Genomic DNA, 26,690 nt, shown 5'->3' with positions numbered 1-26,690 from the left:
AACTCATCGTTTTTTATGGCTGCATAGTATTCCATGGTGCTTATGTACCACATTTTCTTTATCCAGTCTATCATTGATGGGTATTTCATTTGGTTCCATGTCTTTGCTATTGTAAACAGCACTGCAATAAACATAGGTGTCCATGTGTCTTTACAGTAGAATGATTTATATTCCTTTGTGTATATACTCAGTATTGGGATTTCTGGGTCAAATGGTATTTCTCATTCTAGATCCTTGAGGAATCGCCACACTTTCACAATGTTTGAAGTAATTTACAATGTCACCAACAGTATAAAAGTGTTCTTATTTCTCTGCAGTTTCATCAGCATCTGTTGTTTCCTAACTTTTTAATAATTGCCATTCTGACTGGCATGAGACGGTATATCATTGTGCTTTTGATTTGCATTTCTCTGATGAACAGTGATGTTGAGCTTTTTTTCATGTTTGTTGGCTGAGTAAATATCTTCTTTTGAGAAGTGTCTGTTCATATCCTTTGCCTAATTTTTGATTTTTTTTTCTTGTAAATACATTGAAGTTCTTTGTAAATTCTGGATATTAGACCTTTGTCAGGTGGGGAGATTGCAAAAATTTTCTTTCATTCTGTAGGTTGCCTGTTCACTCTGATGCTAGTTTCTTTTGCTGTGCAGAAACTCTTTTCTTTAATTCAATCCCATTTGTCTCATTTGTCAATTTTGGCTATTGTTGCAATTGCTTTTGTCACATCCTGTATAATATTGCCTAGATTTTTTTCTAGGGTTTTACGGTTTTGGGTTTTACCTTTAAGTCTTTAATCCATCTTGAGTTAATTTTTCTATAAGGTGTAAGGAAGGGGTCCAGTTTCTGTTTTCTGCATATGGCTAGCCAGTTTTCCCAGCATCATTTGCTGAATAGGAGATTCTTTCCCCTATTGCTTGTTTTTGTCAGGTTTGTTGAAGATCAGATGTTTGTAGAAGTGTGGTGTTATTTCTGAGGTCTGTGTTCTGCTCCCTTGGTCTATATGTCTTTTTTGGTACCAGTAGCATGCTTCTTTGGTTGCTGTAACCTAGTGGTATAGTTTGAAGTTAGGTAGTGTGATGCCTTCAGCTTTTTCCTCTTTTCTTAGGATTGTCTTGGCTATATAGAAACTTCTTTGATTCCATATGAAATTTAAGGGAGATCTGGCAAGATGGCCGAATAAGAACAGCTCCAGTCTGCAGCTCCTAGGGAGACCAATTCAGAAAGATGGTGACTTCTGCATTTCCAACTGAGGTACCTGGTTCATCACACTGGAACTGGTTAGACAGTGAGTGCAGACCACACAGGGTGAGCAGAAGCAGGGTGAGTCATTGCCTCACCTGGAAAGTGTAAGGGGTGGGGGATCTCCCTCTCCAAGCCAAGGTACTATGTTTTGCCCATGGTTTTTGCAACCCACAGACCAGGAGATCATCTCATGTGCCTACACTACCAGGGCTCTGGGTTTCAAGGACAAAACTGGGTGGCTGTTTGGGCAGAAACCAAGCTAGTTGCAGTAGCAGTAGTTTCCCCCCTCCACCAGTGGCACCTGGAACCCCAGTGAGACAGAACCATTCACTTCACTGGAAAGTGGGCTGAAGCCAGGGAGCCAAGTGGTCTTTCTCTGTGAGTCCCACTCCCACAGAGCCCAGCAAGCAAAGAACCAATGACTTGAAATTCTCTCCGCCAGCACAGCAGTCAGAACTTGACCTGGGATGATCGAGCTTGATGGAAGGAGGGGCATCCACCATTACTGAGAGTTGAATAGGTGATTGTCTCTCAACAGTGTTATAAAGGCTGGGAAGTTCGGACTGGGCGGAACTCACTACAGTGTGGCAAAGCAGCTGTGGTCAGACTACCTCTCTACTGTCCTCCTCACTGGGCAAGGATCTCTGAAAGAAATGCAATAGACCCAGTCAAGGGCTTATAGATAAAAATCCCATCTCCCTTGGAGAGAGCAACTAGGGGAAGTTGCAGCTGTGGGCGCAGCTTCAGCAGACTTAAACATTCCTGCCTGCTGGCTCTGAAGAGATCTCTCAGCACAACGCTTGAGCTCTGCTAATGTACAGACTGCCTCCTCAAGTGGGCCCTGACCCCTGTGCCTCTTGACTGGAAGACACCTCCCAGCAAGGGTTGACAGACACCTCATACAGGACAGCTCCTGCTGGCATCAGGCAGGTGCCCCTCTGGGAGGAAGCTTCTAGAGGAAGGAGCAGACAGCAGTCTTTTCTGTTCTGCTGCCTCCACTGGTGATACCAGGCAAACAGGGTCTGGAGTGGACCTCCAGCAAACTCCAGCAGGCCTGCAAAATAAGGGCCTAATAGAAGGAAAATTAACAGAAAGCAATAACATCAACATCAACAAAAAGGATCCCCATGCAAAAAACCTATCCAAAGGTCATCAGCAACAAAGAGCAAAGGTAAGTAAATCCACGAAGCTGAGGAAAAACCAGCGTGAAAATGCTAAAAATTCCCCAAACCAGAAAATGCCTCTTCTCCTTCAAATGATCGCAACTCCTCTCTAGTAAGGACACAAAACTGGACAGAGAATGAGTTTGATGAATTTACAGAAGTAAGCTTCAGAAGGTGGGTGATAACAAACTCCTCTGAGCTAAAACCCAATGCAAGGAAGCTAAGAACCTTGAGAAAATGTTACAGGAACTGCTAACTAGATTAACCAGTTTAGAGAACATAAATGACCTGATGGAGCTGAAAAACACAGCACAAGAACTTCATGGTACATACACAAGTATCAGTAGCTGAATTGATCAAGCAGAGGAAAGGATATCAGAGATTGAAGATCAACTTAACAATTTAAAGCAGGAAGACAAGATTAGAGAAAAAATAATGAAAAGGAATGAACAAAGCCTCCAAGAAATACGATAATGTGAAAAGACCAAACCTATGATTGATTGGTGTACCTGAAAGTGATGGAGAGAATGAAACCAAGATGGAAAACATACTTAAGGATATTATCTATGAGAACTTCCCCAACTTAGCAAGGCAGGCCAACAGTCAAATTCAGGAAATACAGAGAACACCACCAAGATGCTTTTCAAGAATAGCAATCCCAAGACACATAACCATCAGATTCTCCAAAGTTGAAACAAAGGAAAAAATGTTGAGGGCAGCCGGAGAGAAACGTCAGGTTACTTACAAAGGGAAGCCCATCAGACAAACAGTGGATCTCTCTGCAGAAACCCTACAAACCAGAAGAGAGTGGGAGCCAATATTCAACGTTCTTAAGGAAAAGAATTTTCAACCTAGAATTTCATATCACAACCAAACTAACCTTCATAAGAGAAGGAAAAAAATAAAATTCTTTACAGACAAGCAAATACTGAGGGATTTTATCACCCTCAGGCTTGCCTTACAAGAGCTCCTGAAGGAAGCACTAAATATGGACAGGAAAATCCGGTACCAGAAACTGCAAAATCACACCAAAATACAAAGACCATTGACCCCATTAAGAAACTATATCAACTAATATGCAAAATAACTAGTTATCATCATGATGACAGGATCAAATTCACAAGTAAAAATATTAACCTTAAATGTGAATAGGCTAAATGCCCCAATTAAAAGACACAGACTGGCAAATTGGATAAAGAGTCAAGACTCATTAGTGTGCTGTATTCAGGAGACACATCTCACGTACAAAGACACACATAGACTCAAAATAAAGATATTGAGGAATACTTACCAAGCAAATGGAAGGCAGAAAAAAGCATGGGGTGCAATGCTAGTCTCTGATACAACAGACTTTAAACCAACCAGAAGAAATGAAGGGCATTACATAATGGTAAAGGGATCAATGCAACAAGAAGAGCTAACTATCCTAAATATATATGCACCCATACAGGAGCACCCAGATGCATAAAGTAAGTTCTTAATGACCTACAAAGAGACTTAGACTTCCACACAATAATAGTGGGAGGCTTTAACACCCCACTGTCAATACTAGACAGCAATGAGACAGAAAATTAACATGGATATCCAGGACTTGAACTCAGATATGAACCAAGTGGACCTAATAGACATCTACAGAACTCTCCACCCCAAAACCACAGAATATACATTCTTAGTACCACATCACACTTATTCTAAAATTGACGACATAATTGGAAGTAAAACACTCCTCAGCAAATGTGTAAAAACGAAAATCATAACAGCCAGTCTCTCAGACCACAGTGCAATCAAATTAGAACTCAGGATTAAGAAATGCACTCAAAACTGCACAACTACATAGGAATTGAACAACCTGCTCCTGAATGACTACTCAGTAAATAGCAAAATTAATGCAGAAATAAAGAATTTCTTTGAAACCAATGAGAAACAAGAGACAACGTGCCAGAATCTCTGGGTCACAGCTAAAGCAGTGTTAAGAGGGAAATTTATATCACTAAATGAACACAACAGAAAGTTAGAAAGATCTAAAATCGACACCATAGCAACACAGTTAAAAGGACTAGAGAAGCAAGAGCAAACAAATTCAAAAGCTAGCAGAAGACAGAGCTATTTATGACAAACCCATACTGAATGGGCAAAAGCTAGAAGCATTCCGTCTGAAATTAGGCACAGGAAAATGATGCCCTGTCTCACCACTCCTATTCAGCATAATATTGGAAGTTCTGGCCAGGGCTGTCAGGCAAGAGAAAAAAATAAAGAGTATTCAAATAGAAAGAGGGAAGTCAAATTGTCTCTGTTTGCAGATGACATGATTTTATATTTAGAAAACTCCATCATTTCAGTCCAAAAACTCCTTAAGCTGATAAGCAACTTCAGCAGTCTCAGGATACAAAACCGATGTGCAAAAATCACAAGGATTCCTACACACCAATATTAGACAAACAGTGAGCCAAATCATGAGTGAACTCCCATTCACAATTGCTACAAAGAAAATAAAGTACCTAGAAAGACAACTTACAAGGGATGTGAAGAACCTGTTCAAAGAGAACAACAAACCACTACTCAAGGAAATAAGAGAGGACACAAACAAATGGAAAAACATTCCATACTCATGGACAGGAAGAATCAATAAGATGAAAATGGCCATACTACTCAAAGTAATTTACAGATTCAATGCTATTACCATCAATTTACCATTGACTTTCTTCACAGAATTAGAAAAAACACTTTAAATTTCACATGGAACAAAAAAATGTTGGGGGTGGGGGGCTTGTATACCCAAGGCAATCCTAAGCAAAGTTAACAAAGCTGGAGACGTCACACTACCTAATTTCAAAGAATACTACAAGGCTATGGTAACCAAAAAAACTTGGTACTGCCATCAAAACAGATATACAGATTAATGTAACAGAACAGAGGCCTCAGAAATAACACCACACATCTACAACCATCTGATATTTTACAAACCTGATGGAAACAAGCAATGAAGAAATAATTGCCTATTTAATAAATGGTGCTGGGAAAACGGGCTAGCCATATGCAGAAAACAGAAACTAGCTTCTTCCTTACACCTTATACAAAAATTAACTCAAGATGGATTAAAGACTTAAACATAAAACCTAAAACCATAAAAAGCCTATAAGAAAACCTAGGCAATACCATTCAGGGTACAGGCATGGTCAAAGACTTCATTACTAAAACATCAAAAGCAATTGCAAAAAAAGCCACAATTGACAAATGGAATCTAATTAAACTAAAGAGCTTCTGCACAGCAAAAGAAACTATCATCAGAGTGAACAGGCAACCTACAGAATGGGAGAAAATTTTTGCAATTTTTCCATCTGACAAAGGGCTAATATCCAGAATCTACAAGAAACTTAAAAAAGTACAAGAAAAAAAAAACCTCATCAAAAAGTGGGTGAAGGGTATGTATGAACAGACACTTCTCAAAGGAAGACATTTATGCTGTGATCATTAAAATGTCAGGAAACAACAGATGCTGAAGAGAATGAGGAGAAATGGGAATACTTTTACACTGTTGGTGGTAATGTAAATTAGTTCAACCATTGCGGTAGACAGTGTGGTGATTCCTCAAGGATCTAGGGCCAGAAATACCATTTGACCCAGCAATCCCATTCCTGATGTGGCCATTTGGAGCTAGAAATTTCCGTCTTAACACTGCTTTAGCTGTGTCCCAGAGATTCTGGTACATTGTCTCTTTGTTCTCACTGGTTTCAAATAACTTAATTTCTGCCTTAATTTCATTATTTACCCAGGAGTCATGCGGGAGCAGATTGTTCAATTTCCACTAAATTGTATGGTTTTTAATGAGTTTCTTAATCTCAAGTTCTAATTTGATTGCAGTGTGGTCAGACAGATGGTTATGATTTCAGTTCTTTTGCATTTGCTAAGAAGCATTTTACTTCCAATTATGTGGTAGATTTTACAATAAGTGCCATGTGGCACTGAGAAGAGTATATAGTCTCTTGATTTGGGGTAAAGAGTAAACGTCTAGTAGGCCAACTTGATCCAGAGCTGAGTTCAAGTCCTGATTGTACCTGTTACTTTTTTGTCTTGTTGATCTGTCCAACACTGACAGTGGGGTGTTAACGTCTCTATTATACTCTTGGAGTCAGAGTCTCTTCGTAGGTCTCCAAGAACTTGTTTTATGAGTCTAGGTGCTCCTGTTTTGGGTGCATATATATTTAGAATAATTGGCTCTTCTTTTTGAATTATTATCTTTACCATTATGTAATGCGTTTCTTTCTCATTTTTGTTCTTTGTTGGGTTAAAGTCTGTTTTGTCAGAGATTAGGATTGCAACCCCTAGTTTTTAATGTTTCCATTTGCTTGGTAAATTTTCCTCCATCCGTTTATTTTGAGTATTTTGAGTCTGTGTGTGTCTTTGTATGTGAGATGGGTCTCCTGAGTACTGCACACCAATGGGTCTTTATTCCTTATCCAATGTTCCAGTCTGTGTTTTTTAGTTGGGGCATTTAGCCCATTTATTTAAGGTTAGTACTGTTATGTGTGAATTTTATCCTGTCCTCATGATGCTATTTGGCTATTTTGCACACTACTTGATGTAATTTCTTCATAGCATTATGGGTTTTTATATTTTGGTGTGTCTTTCCAGTGGCTGTATCAGTTTTTTTTTTTTTTCTCTCCATATTTAGTGCTTCTTAAAGAGCTCTTGCAGGGTAGGCCTGGTGGTAACAATATTCCTCAACATTTGCTTGTCTGAAAAGGATTTTATTTCTCCTTCACCATTGAAGCTTAGTTTGGCTGGATATAGAATTCTGAGTTGAAAATTCTTTTACATATGAATGTTGAATATTGGCCCACAATCTCTTCTGGATTGTAGAGTTTCTGCTGAGATATCTGCTGTTAGTCTGATGGGCTTCCCTTTGTAGGCAACCTGGCCTTTCTGTCTGGCTACCCTTAACAGTTTTTCCTTCATTTTGGCCTCGGAGAATCTGATGATTGTGTCTTGAGGTTGATCTTCTTGTGGAGTATCTTAACGGTGTTCTCTGTATTTCCTGAATTTGTATGTTGGTCTGTCTTATTATGCTGGAGAGGTTCTCCTAGATAATATCCTGAGTATGTTTTCCAGCTTGTTTCCATTCTCCTAATCTCCTTCTGGCATTCTCATCAATCATAGGTTAAATCTTTTTATGAAGTCCCATAATTCTTGGAGGCTTTGTTCATTCCTTTTCATTCTTTTTTCTCTACCCTTGTCTGCATGTCTTATTTCAGTAAGGTGGTCTTCAAACTCTGATTCATTTCTTCCACTTGGTCAGTTTGGCTGTTGATACTTGTATATGCTTCACACAGTTCTCATGCTGTGTTTTTCAGCTTCATGAGGTCGTTTATATTCCTTTCTTAACTGGTTATTTTAGCTAGCAATTCTAACCTTTTATCAAGGTTCTTAGCTTATTTGCATTGGCTTAGAACATACTCCTTTATCTCAGTGTAGTTTTTTATTGCCCATCTTCTGAAACCTACTTTATTTAATTTGTCCACCTGATTCTCCATCCAGTTCTGTGCTCTTGATGGAAAGACTTTGCAATCATTTGGAGAGAAGAGGCACTTTGTCCTTTTGGATTTTCAGCATTTTTTCATTGATTCTTTCTCATCTTTATGAGCTTTTCTATTTTTGGTCTTTGAGGCTGCTGACCCTTGGATGGGGTTTTTGTGGGGGCCTTTTTGTTGTTGTTGATGATGCTATATTGCTGTAGCTTTCTGCTTATTTGTTTTTCTTTCAATAGTCAGGTCTCTCTTCTGTAGGGCTGCTGCAATTTGCTGGGGGTTCACTTCTGGCCCTATTCATCTGATTCACTCCTGTGCCTGGAGATGTCACTCAAGGAGGCTGGAGAACAGCAAAGGTGTGTGTCTGCTCCTTCTTCTGGGACCTCTGACCTTGAGGGGCACCAACTTGATGCTGTAGGACTGCTATGGTATAGGATATCTGACAACCCCTGTTGGAAGGTCTTATCTAGTTTGGTGGCATGGGGAGCAGGACCCATTTAATAAAGCACTTTGTCCCCTGGTGGAGAGTGTGTGCTTTAACTGGGGGGTAACTCTCTCATCTGGGCTGCCTAGATTCTGTCTGCAGAGCCTGCAGCCACCCCTCCCTTAGGGGCTCAGAACCGGGGAGATCCTAATTCTGTTCCTGAGCCTCTGACTGGAGTTATTGGAGATCTTGCAGGGAAGCGCCACCAAATAAGGAAGGATGGATCAGATTTAGGCCTGAAGAGGCACTCTGATTGCAGACTGTCACAGCCAGTGTGTTGAACTGTGGGGACAAGTATTGGGACAAAGCATTCCACCCCCTGGCTCCAGCAGGGGAGAAGCACAGCCTGGAGCTATAGAAATGGGTGCCACCCTTCCCCTGTCTAGGGAGCTTAGTGTGTTAGGCAGTTGGGAGTCCTAGTGCTGGCTGCTGCCCCTCCCCCAAAGAGCTCAAAAGGCTTCAACAGCAGGCAGCCACAGTTGGGGCTGGTAGCCCCTCCCCCCAGGAGCTCAGTAGATTTTAGCAGATTTCAGCTGACAGTCTGTAAGAATCTGCACGTTCTGGAGTTGGGAAGTTAGGCCCCAGTGGCATGGTTTTGTGAGTGTGTTCTTCACATCCATGGGTTGCACAGTTTCATGAAAAAAGCAGTTTCCCTGGCTGGGTAGTATGCTCCCTCACTGCTTCCCTTGGTTGCAGGGAGGGTGTTCCCCTTCCCAATTTGGCTCTCAGGTGGGTCACCGTTACCACATTATTCTGTCTTCTCTCCATAGGTCACGTCAGCCTTCTAGTCAACTTTGATGAGGGAACTTGAATACCTTGGTTTCTGGTGAAGGATACACATGCTTATTATGGTTTGTTTTGAAGGGAGCCTCTGAAAGCCACTGCTTCTAGTCAGCCATCTTGACTCCACCTGCTGAGGAAGTAATTTTAATGTGGATGTTCCTTTGTAAGCAAGGTATTAAATATTGGATTACTACTTTGACATTCCAGCCAATTTTCAGCGTAATGACTATGACTATTAGTAGAACAGAGTTGTCAAAGAAGGTAGCAGACCCTCAGGAGTCACCACACAAGGTCCTTTGGTTATTCCTGGGAGGAAATACAGAGCTTTACAAAAGTGGTATGAAATCCAGTAGGTGACCAACAAAATTGACAGTCATGCTGAGAGGGTGGGAATGAGGGCATTTTTTTTTTTGATATTTACTTTGTTTCACTAAGTATGCACAATATACTAGTTACATAGAATATATTTTATAATTTTAATAAGGAAAATGCTATATAAAAAGGAAAAAGGATAAAAGGAATGTTGGAAAGGAGAAAATTATTTTAAAAGCATAGGTGGAAAGGTTAAAGGATTAAAAGGAGGAAAGGAGAAAATATTAAAAACTAACAAAGGTGAGAAAAGAATATTAGGGAAAATAGAAGAAAAATTGAAACTATTAGGGAACAAATGTAAAAGAAGAGACCGAAATAATTTTCAAAAGTCAGATGAGTTAAAAAATATAAGGAACAGGGCATGTCAAAGGAACACAGGAGCCAAACTGAATAGAATCCCAATCTCAAAGCTGGACCAATTGGAGCAGCAAAAAATGTGGTACTGGATGCTAAATAATTGTTATAGACACTCTTTCAGGAGATGGATCTTAATCTCTATCATTTCAAGCTTGGACCAGACTTAATGACTTGATTCCAAAAAATACGTAATACAAAGGGGGAAAAGTAACTTTATAGTAAAGAAATTTGGCAAACACACCTCAGCCAGGTGATAAGGTTAACATCAACAGTGATAAATAATGTGGATAGCATGTACTTTTGTTTTAATGTGATGAGAAAAGCACTTCATCTCTTTAGTTTTCCTCTCCAAAACACATTACCTCAGTCTAATTATGAGATAACCATTGGAAAAAACCCATTGTAAGGACATTCTATAAAACACTTGACTAGTACTCTTCAAAACTGTTAAGGTTGTCAAAAACAAGGAAAGTCTGATAAGCTCTCCAACCAAGAGCAATCTAAGGAAACATGACAACTAAATGTAATATGGTATCCTGTATGAGATCCTGGAACAAAAAAAGAACATAAAAAAAAAAAAAAAAAAAAAAAAAAAAAAAAAGAAAGAAATCTCATACTAACCATACTAATGTAAGATGTTAATAATAGGGGAAACTGGGTGTTGAATATATGGAAACCTGGTGTACTGTCTTTGCAACTTTTATGTAAATACAAAATTATTCTAAAATAAAAATGTTATTTAAAAATGAAAGTACAAAAGGCAAAAAGTGAAAAATGACACACAAGGAGGAGAGAAAAAGGGATTTTAAAAATTAAAGAAATAGCATAGAAAAAGGGAAAACTTTTTAAAAGTCTTAAATTCTAAAAAAATCTAAAAATGCTAAGTAAAAGCCCCCCCCCAAAAAAAAACAAGAAAAACACAATTAAAACTCAAAATAAAGAAAGCATGGAGAATAAAAATACAGAAAAGAAAAAAAATAGCAAGCAACAAGAGAAAGAATTTACAAATGGAAAATAAAAAGTAAAAGTGCTAAACAAAAAAGAAACAAAACAAACAAAAACCCACGCAAAACACAAAATAACAAAACAAAAAGATAACCCCAAACTCCAAACTTCCAAATCCCAAAACACAAAAATTTTAGGCAAATTTGTGTAAACGGGAAAGGAAACTATCCTAAAAACACAACAACAATAAAAGAAAAAATTGAAAAATGAGAAGGAAAGGTGAAAGCATCATCATCAACAATAATAAAGCCAAAAAACCCAACATTAAAAAGGATACGAAGAAAAAAAATCCAATAGACTAAAAGCAAAAGAGAAAGAAAAACAAAAACAAAAATTTAACAAAGGAAAAGAAAAAATTCAATAAATTTTTAAGAAGTTTGAGAGAGATAAAAAATGACCTGTTTTCTTTGGATAGGTGTGTGGAGTGGGATAGAAGTACTCACAAAGTGAGACTGTCCACAGTGCATGGCCTTTGGGAGCTGCTGGAAGGAATGCAAAGGGCATGTTATTGTAACACAGGCAGACAGGCGTTTAAGTGGCTTATTACCGCCATATTAACTTTTCCCCATGTGAGTCTGGGAAGCTGACTGTTTTCCCCAGAGGCCCTGAGCCTTGTTTTATTTTTTGAGGGACTGAGAGATAAACAGCTATTGATGGGCCAGGTCCAAGATCTATATTGGGCTTTTGCCTCTTCAGATAGAGATACTGGTTTCTTTTTCAAATGTTATTGTTATGAATAAAGGCAGTTTCTAGTTGGTCCGGAGCTAAGTGACTACGTAGTTCCTTCCAATGCTCTGATGAGTCAGGGCCCTGAAAGTTGCTAACCACCAACTAACCAGGAGCTAGAAGGGAGTCTTTGCCAGCTGTTTTAAAATGATTCTTGCCCACCTAAAGGAGTACAGAAATGGAGATTATCCCAAACAGCCAGAATCCCAAAGGTATTTGGGCTTGGCTTTAGAACATGTTATGTGGTGTTTTGGTTTAGTATTATTTGCTTTACCTTTAAATTTCTGTTCAGTTTAGGATGATGCTAAAATCCATTTAGATAATCAGATTGAGTCTTGATTGAATGGTGGAAGGTGGTGGTGGCTAGGAGAAATATTTGTCTTAGATAATCCGTAAGCAAAGTAGTCTAAATAAAGACCATTGAAAATTTTATGATAATGATGATGCCTGGGCATACATTTTGATATACAAGTATACTCCTCTGGTGTTTATCTTACTAGAAGTGGTAGCAAGAGATAGCTACAGCAATAGGACTGTCAGGGCACTTATCTTTCACAAATCACATCAGTGAGTGGCCAGGAGCCAGAGACATTTATATTCCCAGTAATCTTGTAATCCTTCTGGGTCCTGGAGCCTGATATTTCTTCTGCCTGGCATCTAGAGTTGTGATGCTGAGCACTAGCATCTAGACAGAGTGCGCATACCACAATATCATTGTCCAGCTGATGGGTCATAACCAGAAATGGAGTTAACATTCATACAGAATAAACATGTAGACTCAAAGAAGGATTATGAGATCTAGAATGAAGTTGCAAGATTTATTCCTGGCTCAATCCCATATTAACCATGTGATCTTGGGCAAGTCACTTAGCCTCTCTAAGCTTCTTACCTACCTCACAGTGTACCTACCTCACAGCAATTGAGTGTCTGTGGCTTTTTGCTCATGATAAAAATTTGAATTAAGCCACAAATGATAAATATAAATAGGTAATGAAAGAGCTATTGCTTATTAAATTAGGATATCACAGTAATTTGGTTACCATAACAAAAAATAGGATGAGGCATTGATCACAAGCCAGTTTGTTTCTCCATGTTCTGTCATGTGCTTCTTTTCTTTTCAAGTTTGTCCTTCAGCCCATATCCCAGCCAAACCAGTGTGTTTCTTGAACCTATGGGTTCAAGCAACACTCCTGCCTCAGTCTCCCAAGTAGCTGAGACTACAGCTGCACTCAACCGCACCTGGCTCAAACCAGTCTTTCTCTAATGCATTGTTTACCATGTTACACTTTTAAGTGGCATATTCAGTGAGTACAAAAACTCTTAGGTCAGAAAAGACATTGGGTTGAGTGGTAATATTCTGCCTAATGGCAGGAGATTGGACTAGACTAGTGATACAAGACTTACAGTTTTCATACATAAAATATTTTCCAAAAAATACCAAAGTGTCATATAGGGCTGCTAATTTATTATTTTGCTAATCACGGACATTATAAAACAACAGCTACTCTCTGTAATTTTCATCATTTCATATAAGAAGAGGTACTTTCACATCAAAAATCAGAAAAGACATAATCTCATAATTAAAATAGTTAAAAACTTTTAACTTTACAAAGCAATCATGAGATAGTTTTTGTTTTGCTCATTTTTCATTTGGACAACTGAAAATTTTATTATGAATTGGTATTTAGGAACCACCCTACTAGATTTGGGTTCTAGTCTTCACTCTGCCACTAACTTGCTGTGTGACATTTGCCCATGTTTCTTTCTCATTTGAGGTCTCATTTTTCTCATCTCTACAATGGGACAATTAGATTAGAGGAGTTTTAAGCCTTTTTGTTGTTGTTGTTGTTTAGCTCTAGTGTTCAGGATTCTGTGACTTTTAGAGCTTCCTTTTAGTCCTTGGAATCTGAATTTGTGCTGGGAAAAAAAGAGACTTTACTTATAATTACAGAACCCTAAATCAAGTAGCAGATGATTCACATTCCTGGCATGCACATTACAGAGAGCATTTGTATCAGCCATGATATTGAGACATCAAGCTTTTTTCCTTTTTATATTCTTTACATTTTTGGGAGTAGAGTTACTTCTTTGAGATCAAGTTGTCACTTCTCTAACATTCCCTGTGATCGTTGTTTTTACTGTTTTACTTTATGTTTACACCAAATCATATAAACTCAAAGCCTCCAGGCCCTCCTCTGGGTGTGTGTGTGTGTGTGTGTGTGTGTGTGTGTGTGTGTGTGTGTGTGTCTGTTTGGGCTTGGTTGCTATAGGAAGATTTTTACTTCTTGTTGCTTTCCTCTCCTGTCTGCCCCAATCCCCTAAAATGCACTTTCCACGAATCCTTCCCTATTTATTTTTTTCTTTTTTCTCCCTTTAGACAGAAAGCATGACCTCAGCTGTTGGCATGGTCCATAAATGGCATTATCTAAATTCTTGGCAAAATCCCAATTGGGGAATGTTGGGCTTCAGTTAGTTCTAGGTAGCTAGAGGAAATATAAAATTAATTAGCAACATAATTTTGGGCTTTACCTGCCTGGTAAATGTGCACTAGTGTTTGTACTAGAAAGTACTTTCTGGCCAAAATCCTATTCTGCTGTTTTAAGACATGGAGTTTAAATTAGACATTTTGAGCAAAATGGTCATTTTATTGGAACCCCAGCTTTACTAGTCCTGGGCAAAAAATGCGAGAGCAAATTTAGGACTTTAAGGCTACTGTCTTGAAGTTAAAGGAGAGTTCATTCTGCACTTGTCTTAAGAGACCCTAAATCTCCAAAGATGAAGTTCTGCTTCCTTGCCTCCAGTGTCTCTCTTCATAGATTATTTTCTTGCCATCAGTTTATATGATATCTGAAGCATGGTTCACTGCAAGGGCGAAAACATGGTATTCAAAAGGTAGCCCAAATTGTGATGTTTTCAAAAATTGAATTTATTTTAAAATAAATGGTACAATCTAAAATCCAATTTTGAATTTAGTTCCTCCAGTTGTTCACTGTTAAGGGTGACACACTGTTTTTTGTCTGGGCAGGTCTGAGCTGAGGCCATTTCCATGTGATCTACTGCTTGCCCATCCCCCTGCCTGCTTTCCCACTCCAGCCTTCTTCATTGCTCTAGCACTGGGCCTTCACAGCCTGGGGTAGTGGGAGTTTGGCACTCTGTACTCCTGGATTCTTCCAGCTGTACTCTCACTGGGGAAAATCAACTTTGAAGTAAAGCTGGGGACCTGCCAAAGAACTGAGAGGAGGTTATTAAAAATGGTATTTTTCAAATCACGAATGATGTTTTGCTAGCAGAGGGTAACAGGTTACTTGGAATCTGAACTGCTTTGGGTTTTGGATTAAATTGCAAAGTTGGCTGAGATTTCATACCTCCAGGGTCCTGAGGGCTGAGGGCACAATTGAAAGCATATTAGATTCTGGCTGCATCTATACAATACCAACCAGCTAGTTAAAAGGGGATAATTCACTAGAATCTATTTATTTAGTGTCATGAACACAAAAACATCAAGTTTGAGTTTTATCTTGTTCTTTTTTTGATATAATTTTATTTATTTGGGCTTATTTTACTAAATTCTTAATAGAATATATTTTGAGTATGGATATAGCCTGTATTTCTATTGTAAGCATCATATTGTTTACATTTTCACTATATTCTCTTTTCTATTTCTACCTCCAACAGTTTTCAGTGTTAATGATTCTACATTAAGGGGAAAAAATGAGTTCTATGGATTCTTTAGTACATCACTGTCATATTCTACTCTCCCAATTGCTTTCTCTACTAAAATATGACAGTGCTTGAAATTTTACAAATAGTATTTTAGCCTTTTGTTCATTCAGGTACTAAGGAATTTTGATTTTCAAGACTCTTCATTTTAATCTTTGTTTGTGGTTTATCCAGGTCTTTGGCATCATTTCTTCTGGATCATAGTTGATAGCCCCCACAGCATGAAAGAACTTTCTGTCCTTGTGTCTTCATGTTAGGATTTTAGAGGTATTTCCTTCTATCTGTCCTCAAGAACTTCCCCAGCCTCCTGTTCCTTGATTCCCTTCCATTAGATCATTTGCTCTTCCCTTAACATGCTTGGATACATTACCTGAGCTCTGAGTGCTGGCTGTGATGGTCTTGAGCTGTGTTCTCTGGGATATTTCCTGGTCACATGGTAAGGTTTGCTTGGTAAAATTCTTAGGGAAAAGCTTACCTTATTATCAACTCATAAACTGGCATTTCTGGCCTAGAAACCTGCAGTTTAGAGTTGTTCTTGCTTTGAGCGCGACTACCTGGACTTTTGTTGTGAACATAGTCTTGCATTGCCCACTCATCTTTCTCCTTTCCAAAACACCCCCAAGATAAATGGCTTGGGGAAACTATGGACAAACCCGGTTGAGATGGATGGATGTTGGGAATGGAGTGGACAATAACTTTTAAGTGTCTAAACCCATTTGGGTGTTTTCCAAATTCACAATCCCAGAAGTTGTTTAAACTACTAGTACTAGGCTGTTAGAGATCTTCTAGTTAAACCTCCTCATTTTTATGATGAGGAAACCAAGTTTGGAGTAGAAATTTGGCCAAGGTCACATACCTTGCAAGTGAAAGAAGTGGGATGAGAGCCTTGATCTGTAGAGTATGTTGTGTAATATTATAGTTATTAATAGTAAGCAGTGGTACTAGATTCAATCTCTGGCCATTTCAACTTCCAAGCAACTCTTTTCACTCTTCCTTTCATTCTTCTTGATAAGAGAAATGTTAACTGATAAAATAGTAAGCACACAGAAAATACCAACACAGGTGTTATAATTTTTTAGTTCTTGATATTTCAGCTATATCATCTTAGGCACTGCCCTGCTTCCCACAGCTCCTCTCCTCAAAAGATACCTGAGGTGGGGGATCTTTCTTTACTGTCCAGGACAGTCCATGGAGGGAAGGTGAGATAATTTTTCTGCCTCCATTGAAGACCAACACTGGCCTTAGACCAACTTTCCTGAGTTTCTCCCAGGCAGATTCCACAATAGATGGGGGTAGGAGACGCATAATTGGCCCAGACTGTTTTTATTTGGTTTCAGTGTAGAAGAGCAGATGTCCTGAAGGAGAATTGAAAACACTTATTTTTTTGGATTCCTGGGGCTGTGTAGGGAGATGTTGGGCCCCACTTGGCACAGAGTTAATTACAACATTGAAGTAAAGCTCCAATATTGTTGCCCAAGGCTGAATGGAAAGTTTTCCTTCCAGTCAGGGCCAACTCCTAAACGCCAAACTTCTTAAGCCTTTGATTAGCAGACACCTGCCGCCAAGGAGACCAGCCAACAATAAAGCTGTGAGGGGCTGCTCCTGAGGGTGGATCAGCATTAACAGAGCCTGGATGGGAGGAGTACAATGATTTGCTGTCTCTGCCTGATCCCCAACGACACAAAAACTCAGCATATTTTGCTGAGATTTAAACAATCTTTCTTTGAATCTGTTGAAAGTAGCATTTTCTGGTTTTGACTCATTCACATATACTGAACTTATAAGAGTATCACTTTGTTAAATGCCACTGTGTCCAGAGTTAACCCATGTCTTCCATTTTTCATTTAGGGTAAGAATGATAACCATGTCACCTTTTATCATCTCTTATTCAAAATGTTTTAAGAAGACTAGAGGCAGAAAAATTACTATATAACCAATGACCACTTCATGGTAATTTGTGGCTTAAAAGGTGTTGGAAGAAAGTTATTATGAATTTGAAGGAAAAAAGAATAATGACTCACAGAGGAACTTCAGACATACGGGGGAGGCTAGGGCTTTTCTAGATCCCTCAAATCAACTTGTCCACATGTGAGACTATCTCTGGAAATAAGCCTCCTTTCATCAGCATAAATATTTAAAATATTAATGGTTATTATTTCTACCCCACCCATGTACTTTAAAAACATATTTTGAATTGCTAAGAGTAAGGATTTTGATGTGATGGGAGGTCATTGCAAAAAACTCCTTCTGCAACTGGCCCTGATGAAGTAATTACCCAGAGCAAAGCACATTGGCCTAGTTGTCTTGGTGATAGACAACTTGGCAGCAAGAGCTGTCTGCACAGCTCTGAGGTGGGGTTGAGTTGTCTGTAATGTCTCCATTCAAGTTTGGCTAATTGAAATCAGGAAAAAAAGTTAATGTAGAAAGAAGGCAAAAAATTACGTCTCCAGTCAAGTTTTGCATGCCTGTCAATAAGCTGGGTTAAATAAAAAGGTTTGGGGAATTCCTGTTCTGTCATTTTTACTATGTTATTGTTGTACATGAGGTGGCACATTAGCCTCTGCAACAGGGTTAGCAGCTGTGGCATCATGCCAGTCTCCTAAGGACCCCAAATGAAATTGACCTGTGTCACTAGCCATGCTTCATCAGCATAGTATCTGAGGAAGAGAAAAAGTAAGAAACACGTCTCTGGAAGTGACTCTGCTAGTATCCAGCTAACAATGTTATATCTTTAGCCAGGAAAGTAAGCTCAGGGCCAAAAGAACCAAGACAAAGGCCCTTGACTTCAAGTCTATGAATCCCTAGAAATCATAAGCAAAAAAAAATTTTGTGTATATGCATATGTGCATTTTTCTGGAGTCCTTAGCTTTTATCAGATTCTCTAAGGATCTGAAACTCTCAAAAAGTTAAAAACCACTGCTACATAGATTCAGATTTACAGACTTGGACCCAGTTATTTTTTCCTGGTATTTAAGTATTGGGTGACAGGAGAATGGTGGAATCTTATATATTCTTCATGTAGACCCATTAGCAAGACATGCCATAGTTCACGATAGTTGAGTGTGGAGACTATTTAGCATTATACTTTGGTAAAAGAAATCATAATATTAATCTTTATTTTTTGTTAGATATGCCACAGTACATTATGTAGAGTAAGGTTTAAAGAAATATAAACACATGTGTACAAATTTAAAACTTTCTCATCTACTTCTATGTTACTATTTAATTCTGTCTTTGTTGCTTTATCTCTTGCTTCCATGCAGTATTGAAATGTTTGTATCCACTTCTCCCTTTTATAAAGCCACTGTGTATCTTTATGTAGTTGTTGACTTAGTGGAGTCTCCTCGATGACACGTTTTTTATTCTGGTAATGTTCTTAATCAATCTCTTTTATTCTGGTGTCCCATGTTTTCCAGTTCAGCCACCATCTCCTACTGTGAGAAATCTAAAGCAAGACATTTTGACTTTGTCATTTCAATACAACTATTACAACTAGGAATGGTTATTATTGTTTTAAACCTCTCAGTTTTTGTGTGTAACACACAACTCTACCTAACTCCAGTACTATTTAGTAGAGTCTTTTTCTTTATCCTGTATTAATTTCTTTCTTTAAAAAATGGGTGTGTGTTTTACTTTTACAGTTAGGAATAAAGAAAATAAAAAAAATACGTATCTGTTGAGCCAGCCATGTTAAATTCTAAGGAGTTATCAATTAAGCTTTTGAAAACCCTCAATTAAAGGATCATTATGATATTGAATATACATATATTGCTGGAATACTTGAGATTACTGTTAGATATTTAACTGAAGATTTCATGTACAGTCTGGATCTCAGAATAGGAGATCATAATGTAGCTCAAATATCTTTTCTCTCCAACATCTCTGATGTTTATGCAAAGATCAGAATGTTTGAAGGGTATATTAAGATACATGTAAATTCTCAGAATAAGAAGATAGTTTACTGGGTATGACTGTTGGCCATTTATGAGATGTCCAAGGGTGGTCAACACACAACTCTTGGTAAATGAAAAATATAAATATGCCAAATTCCCACTCCATCCCTGAACATGTTCTTCTTGTAAAGACTAGCATTATGGTGAGGCTTGGGAATGGGGTTAGGTAATCTGTTTTGCACATTTCTTGGTAATTTACAAAACAGCTGAAAGTGTAATGGTGTTTTTATAGGCCTCATCAAAATGGCTGGGTTAAGGTAGCCAGGTCAAAAACTTCCTAGTGGGAAAATAATTGTATAAAAATCTGAACTGATGCTCAGCTCAAGTGCTGTATCTTTTAGGGGGCTTTCCAAGATATCCCATGTCATAATTAACTGCTCTCCTTCTACTCTCGTAGTCCTTATTCTGGTACCTCATTATAGCACTTATTTTAGATTTCAGTACATGGTATATACAACGGATTCTTCTTATTAATTTGTAAGCTTTTTGAGAGCATTAAACATGTCTTAGTGTCTTAGTCATCATTGCTGGCTACAAAGTACCTTTTATTAATGAATTTATTGGGTTATCAAACTTTATTAAATGCATATTGTATGCCAGACATTCTGATGCTGGGGACCTTAAGATGAAAATACATAATTCCTGTCCTCAAAGAGCCTAGAATTTGACATAGTAGGAGCTTAAGACATATTGAACTACTATGTTTTTCTGCATTCTTCTATTATTTTTGCTTGGAATAGGAAAAGATAATTGTATAAGGAAGTCTCCATATTTCTAATTCCTGTGTCCTTCTGAAGAACATGCCATTTTTCTTTTTTAATCATTTCAAATGAACACTTTAGAAATATAGGAGTTTCTTCACAGCTACTAAATTTCTTCACAGCTATTACTTTTTTTTTTTTTTAATTGTACCTTAGGTTCTTGGGTACGTGTGCAGATCATGAAGGGTTGTTGCGTAGGTACTTACATGGCAAGGTGGTTTGCTGCCTCCATCCTCCCGTCACCTATAGCTGGCATTTCTCCCCATGTTATCCCTCCCCAACCTCCCCACCCCCAACTGTCCCTCCCATAACCACCCCAACAAACCCTAGTGTGTGATGCTCCCCTCCCTGTGTCCATGTGTTTTCATGGTTCAACACCTACTTATGAGTGAGAATATGTTGTGTTTGATTTTCTATTCTTGTTTCAGTTTGCTGAGAATGATGGTTTCCAGCTTCGTCCATGTTCCTACAAAGGACACAAACTCATCATTTTTTATGGCTATGTAGTATTCCATGGTGTATATGTGCCACATTTTCCTTGTCCACTCTCTCATTGATGGGCATTTGGGGTAGCTCCAGGTCTTTGCTATTGTAAACAGTGCTGCAATCAACATACATATGCATGTGTCATTATAATAGAACTATTCATAATCAATTGGGTATATATCTGGTAATAGGATTGCTGGGTCAAATGGAATTTCTATTTCTAGATCCTTGAGGAATCGCCACACTGTCTTCCACAATGGTTGAACTAATTTACACTTCCACCAACAGTGTAAAAGTGTTCCTATTTCTCCACATCCTCACCAGCATCTGTTGTCCCCAGATTTTTTAATGATCGCCATTCTAACTGGCTTGAGATGATATCTCACTGTGGTTTTGATTTGCATTTCTGTAATGACCAGTGATGATGAGCATTTTTTCATGTGTTTGTTGGTCTCATATTTGTCTTCTTTTGAAAAGTGTCTGTTCATATCCTTTGCCCACTTTTGAATGGGTTTCTTTGTTTTTTTCTTGTAAATTTGTTTTAGTTCCTTGTACAATCTGGATATTAGCCCTTTGTCATATGGGTAGGTTGCAAAAATTTTTTCCCATTCTGTTGGTTGCCAGTTCACTCTAATGATTGTTTCCTTAGTGGTACAGAAGCTCTGGAGTTTAATTAGATCCTATTTGTCTATTTTGGCTTTTGTTGCCAATGCTTTAGGTGTTTTAGTCATGAAGTCCTCAGTTATGCCTATGTCCTGAATGGTTTTTCCTAGGCTTTCTTCTATAGTTTTTATGGTGTTGGGCCTTATGTTTAATTCTTTAATCCATTTGGAGTTAATTTTTGTGTAAGTTGTCAGGAAGGGGTCCAGTTTCTGCTTTCTGCACATGGCTAGCCAGTTTTCCCAACACCATTTGGTAAACAGGAAATCCTTTCCCCATTGCTTGTTGTCAGGTTTGTCAAAGATCAGATGGTTGTAGATGTGTTGTGTTGCCTCTGAGGCCTCGGTTCTGTTCCATTGGTCTATATCTCTGTTTTGGTACCAGTACCATGCTGTTTTGATTACAGTAGCATTTTAGTATAGTTTGAAATCAGGTAGCATGATGCCTCCATTATTTGTTCTTTTTGCTTAGGATTGTCTTGGCTATGTGATCTCTCTTTTGGTTCCACATGAAGTTTAAGGTGGTTTTTTTTCCATTTCTATGAAGAAGGTCATTGGTAGCTTGATGGGGATAGCATTGAATCTATAAATTACTTTGAGCAATATGGCCATTTTGATGATATTGATTCTTCCTAACCATGAGCATGAAATGTTTTTCCATCTGTTTGTATCCTATCTTATTTCCTTGAGCAGTGGTTTGTAGTTCTCCTGGAAGAGGTCCTTTACATCCTTTGTTAATTGTATTCCCAGGTATGTTATTCTTTTTGTAGCTACTGTGAATGGGAGTTTGCTCTTGATTGGGCTCTATCTTAGTCTGTTATTGGTGTATAGTAATGCTTGTGATTTGTGCACATTGATTTTGTATACTGAGACTTTGCTGAAGTTGCTTATCATTTCTTTATCCAAAATACTGTTATTTTTATATGTGATTAGTATGGAATGGTTAATAAAGAATATACAGTTTTGAAGTTAAATCTTTGAATGTAACCTTGTATTTTGCCTTTCTAGCACATTGCAATTCATACCAGCCACATTCCAGCACCGTGGGACCGTGTCAGAAGAGTGTGAACCAGAGCAACTGCATGTGGGATACATGCTGGTTGAAATGGGGCTAAGACCTACAGGAGTGCCTTTCCATGAGGCTATACGTTCTAAGTCACTGAATAAATAGGAGATTGGCACAAGATACAGTTCACAAAGACCTTGTTGATAAAACAGTTTGTAGTAAAGAAGCCACAAAAATCCACCAAAACCCATATGGGAATAAAAGTGACCTCTGATTGTCCTGATGGATCGTTACATGCTAATTATAATGCATTAGCATGTTAAAGACATTCCCGCCAGTGTCATGACAGTTAACAAATGCCATGGCAACATCAGAAAGTTACCTTACATGGTATAAAGAAGAGAAACACTCATTTCTGGAAATTACCCATCTCTTTCTTGTAAAACTCATGAATGATCCATCCCCTGTTTAGCATATACTCAAGAAATAAACTTAATGGTCCTTTACTGAGCAGCTCACACTGCTGCTCTGCCTATGGAGTAGCTATTTTTTATTCCTTTATTTTCCTACTAAATTTGCTTGGATTTTTCTCTCTCTGAGCTACCTTTGAAGATTCTAGGTTTTGTAAAAACTGCTTGCACTTTAAAAAAAAATAGCTTGTACACTCATAGTTAGGTTTATAACCTTAGTTACAGCTTATTGGCTTCAGGAGGTGCAGATTGCAGTTAGCTGAGTTTTGCCACTGCACTCCAGCCTGGGCAATAGACAGAGACTCCATCTCAAAAGAAAAAAAAAAGAGCTTATTGGCTTATTGGTTTCGCCTGGGAGGTTATTTTTGTGTGTGTTGCTAGGAGCTCTTGTACCATAATTTATTCACTTGTAGTTAACTCATGACCTTGGAGAATGAGCAGAATAATAGATGAGAAAGGGCTGAGAGAAGAAAAATAAATGTATGTGCTCTCACAGGGCATGGCAGCTCATGCCTGTAGTCTCAGCACTTTGGGAGGCCCAGGCAGGAGGACTGTTTGAGTTTAGAAGTTCAAGACTAGCCTGGGAAATATAGCAAAATTTTGTCTCTACTAAACATAAAAACAAACAACAACAACAAACTGAACGTGATGGCGTGACTGTAGTGCTAGCTACTTGAGAGGCTGAGATGAGAGGATCACTTGAGATTGGAAGATCAAGGCTGCACTGAGCTAAGATTGCATCATTGCACTCCAGCCTGGGTGACAGAGTGAGACTCTGCCCCTAAAAAAAAAAAAAAGAGACAAATGTATGTATTCTCTACACTACTCATTACACAAATGCAGGTGGGGATCAACTGGTTTATAAACAAGGTTTCACTTCCTCTTCCTGATCTAAGCTGTATCCTTGTATCCTCATTCTCTCTCTCTCTCTCTCTCTCTCTCTATATATATATATACATATATATATATATATATATATGTATGTATATATATATATGTATGTATGTATATATTGAACTTTAGGTTCTGGGGTGCATGTGCAAAACATGCAGGATTAATGCATAAGTAAATACATGGCAATGTGGTTTGCTGCCTCCATCCCCCAGTCACCCACATCTGGCATTGCTCCCCATGTTAGCCCTCCCCAACCTCCCTACACCCTGCTGTCCCTCCCCTATTCCCCCCAACAGACCCCAGTGTGTGATGCTTCCCTCCCAGTGTCCATGTGTTCTCATTATTCAACACCTGCCTATGAGTGAGAACATGCAGCGTTTGTTTTTCTGTTCTGTGTCAGTTCAGTGAGAATGATGGTTTCCAAATTCATCCATGTTCCTACAAAGGACACTAAATCATCGTATTTTATGGCTGCATAGTATTCCATGGTGTATATGTGCCACATTTTCCTTGTCTAGTCTGTCATCGATGAGCATTTGGGTTGGTTATAGGTCATTGCTATTGTAAACAGTGCCACAATGAACATCTGTGTGCATGTGTCTTTGTAATAGAATGATTTATAATCCTTTGGATATGTACCCAGTAATGGGATTGCAGGGTCAAATGAAATTTCTATTTCTAGGTCCTTGAGGAATCACCACACTGTCTTCCCACAATGGTTGAACTAATTTACGCTCCCACCAACAGTGTAAAATTGTTCCTATTTCTCCACATCCTCTCCAGCATCTATTGTCCACAGATATTTTAATGATTGCCATTCTAACTGGCATGAGATTGTATCTCAATGTGGTTTTGATTTGCATTTCTCTAATGACCAGAGATAATGAGCATTTTTTCATATTTTTGTTGGCCTCATATTTGTCTTCTTTTGAAAAGTGTCTGTTCATATCCTTCACCCACTTTTGATTGGGTTGTTTGTTTTTTTCTTGGGAGTCTGTTTTAGTTCTTTGTAGATTCTGGATATTAGCCCTTTGGCAGATGGGTAGGTTGCAAAAATTTTTTCCCATTCTGTTGGTTGCCAGTTCACTCCAATGATTGTTTCTTTTGCTGTACATAAGCTCTGAAGTTTAATTAGGTCCCATTTGTCTATTTTAGCTTTTGGTGTTTTAGTCATGAATTCCTTGGCTATGTCTATGTCCTGAATGGCTTTGCCTAGGTTTTCTTCTAGGGTTTTTATGGTGTTAGGCCTTATGTTTAAGCCTTTAATCCATCTTGAGTTAATTTTACTGTAAGGTGTCAGTAAGAGGTCCAGTTTCTGCTTTCTGCACATGGCTAGCCAGTTTTACCAACACCATTTATTAAACAGGGAATATTTCACCATTGCTTGTTTTTGTCAGGTTTGTCAAAGATCAGATGTTTTTAGATGTGTGGCATTGCCTGCAGGGCCTCTGTTTTGTTCCATTGGTCTATATCTCTGTTTTGGTACCAGTACCATGCTGTTTTGATTACTGTAGCCTTGTAGTATAGTTTGAAGTCAGGTAGGGTGATGCTTCCAGCTTTGTTCTTTTTGCTTAGGATTGTCTTGGCTATGTTGTCTCTCTTTTGGTTCCACATGAAGTTTAGGTGGTTTTTCCTAGTTCTGTGAAGAAGGTCATTGGTAGCTTGATGGGGATAGCATTGAATCTTTAAATTACTTTGGGCAGTATGTCCATTTTGACGATATTGATTCTTTCTAGGAATCATGAATGTGGAATGTTTTTCCATCTGTTTGTGTCCTCTCTTATTTCATTGAGCAGTGGTTTGTAGTTCTCCTTGAAGAGATATTTTACATACTTTGTTAATTGTGTTCTCAGATATTTTATTCTCTTTGTAGCAATTCTGAATGGCAGTTAGGTCTAGATTTTGCTCTCTTTAATTCTGTTTTTGGTGTATAGGAATGCTTGTGATTTCTGCACATTGATTTTGTATCCTGAGACTTTGCTGAAGTTGCTTATCTGTTTCAGGAGATTTTGGGCTGAGGTGATGGGGTCTTATAAATAAACAATCATGTTGTCTGCAAATAGAGACAATTTGACTTCCTCCTTTCCTAATTGAATACCTTTTATTTTATTTTCTTTCCTGATTACTCTGGGTAGAACTTCCAATAGTATATTGAATAGAAGTGGTGAGAGTGGGCATCCTTGCCTGGTGCCAGATTTCAAAGGGAATGCTTCTAGTTTTTGCACATTTAGTATGATAATAGCTGTTGGTTTGTCATAAGTAGATTTTTATCATTTTGGGATACGTTCCATCAACACCTAGATTATTGAGTGGTTTTAGTATAAATGGCTGTTGAATTTTGTCAAAGGCCTTCTCTGCATCTATTGAGATAATCATGTGGCTTTTGTCTTGGTTCTGTTTATATGGTGGATTATGTTTATAAACTTGTTTATGTTGAAATAGCCTGGCATCCCCAGGATGAAGCCTAATTGATTGTGATGGATAAGCTTTTTGATGTGTTGTTGCAATTGGTTTGCCAGTTTTTATTGAAGATTTTTATGTTCATCATGGATATTGGCCTGAAGATTTCTTTTTTCCTTGAGTCTCTGCCCGTTTTTGGTATCAGGATGATGTTGGTCTCATAAAATGATTTGAGAAGGATTCCCTCTTTTTGAATTGTTTGGAATAGTTTAAGAAGGAATGGTACCCGCTCATTTTTATATGTCTGGTAGAACTTGGCTATGAATCTTTCTGGTCCTGGACTTTTTTTGATTGGTAGACTATTAATTGCTTCCTCAACTTCAGCCCTTGTTATTGATCTGTTCAGGGTTTCATCTTCTTCCTGATTTAGTCTTTGGAGAGTGTAAATTGTCCAGGAATTTATCAATTTCTTCCAGGTTTACTCGTTTATGTGCAGAGAGTTGTTTATAGTAATCTCTGATGGTAGTTTGTATTTTTGTGGTGGTGACATCCCCTTTATCATTTTTTATTGCATCTATTTGATTCTTCTCCCTTTTCTTTTTTATTAATCTGGCTAGTGGTCTGTCTATTTTGTTGATCTTTTCAAGAAACCAGCTCCCGGATTTATTGATTTTTTTGAAGTGTTTT

This window comes from Cebus imitator, unplaced genomic scaffold (genome assembly GCF_001604975.1).
Source record: "Cebus imitator isolate Cc_AM_T3 unplaced genomic scaffold, Cebus_imitator-1.0 Scaffold663, whole genome shotgun sequence".
Taxonomy (NCBI): domain Eukaryota; kingdom Metazoa; phylum Chordata; class Mammalia; order Primates; family Cebidae; genus Cebus; species Cebus imitator.
This window is presented reverse-complemented; position numbering follows the sequence as displayed.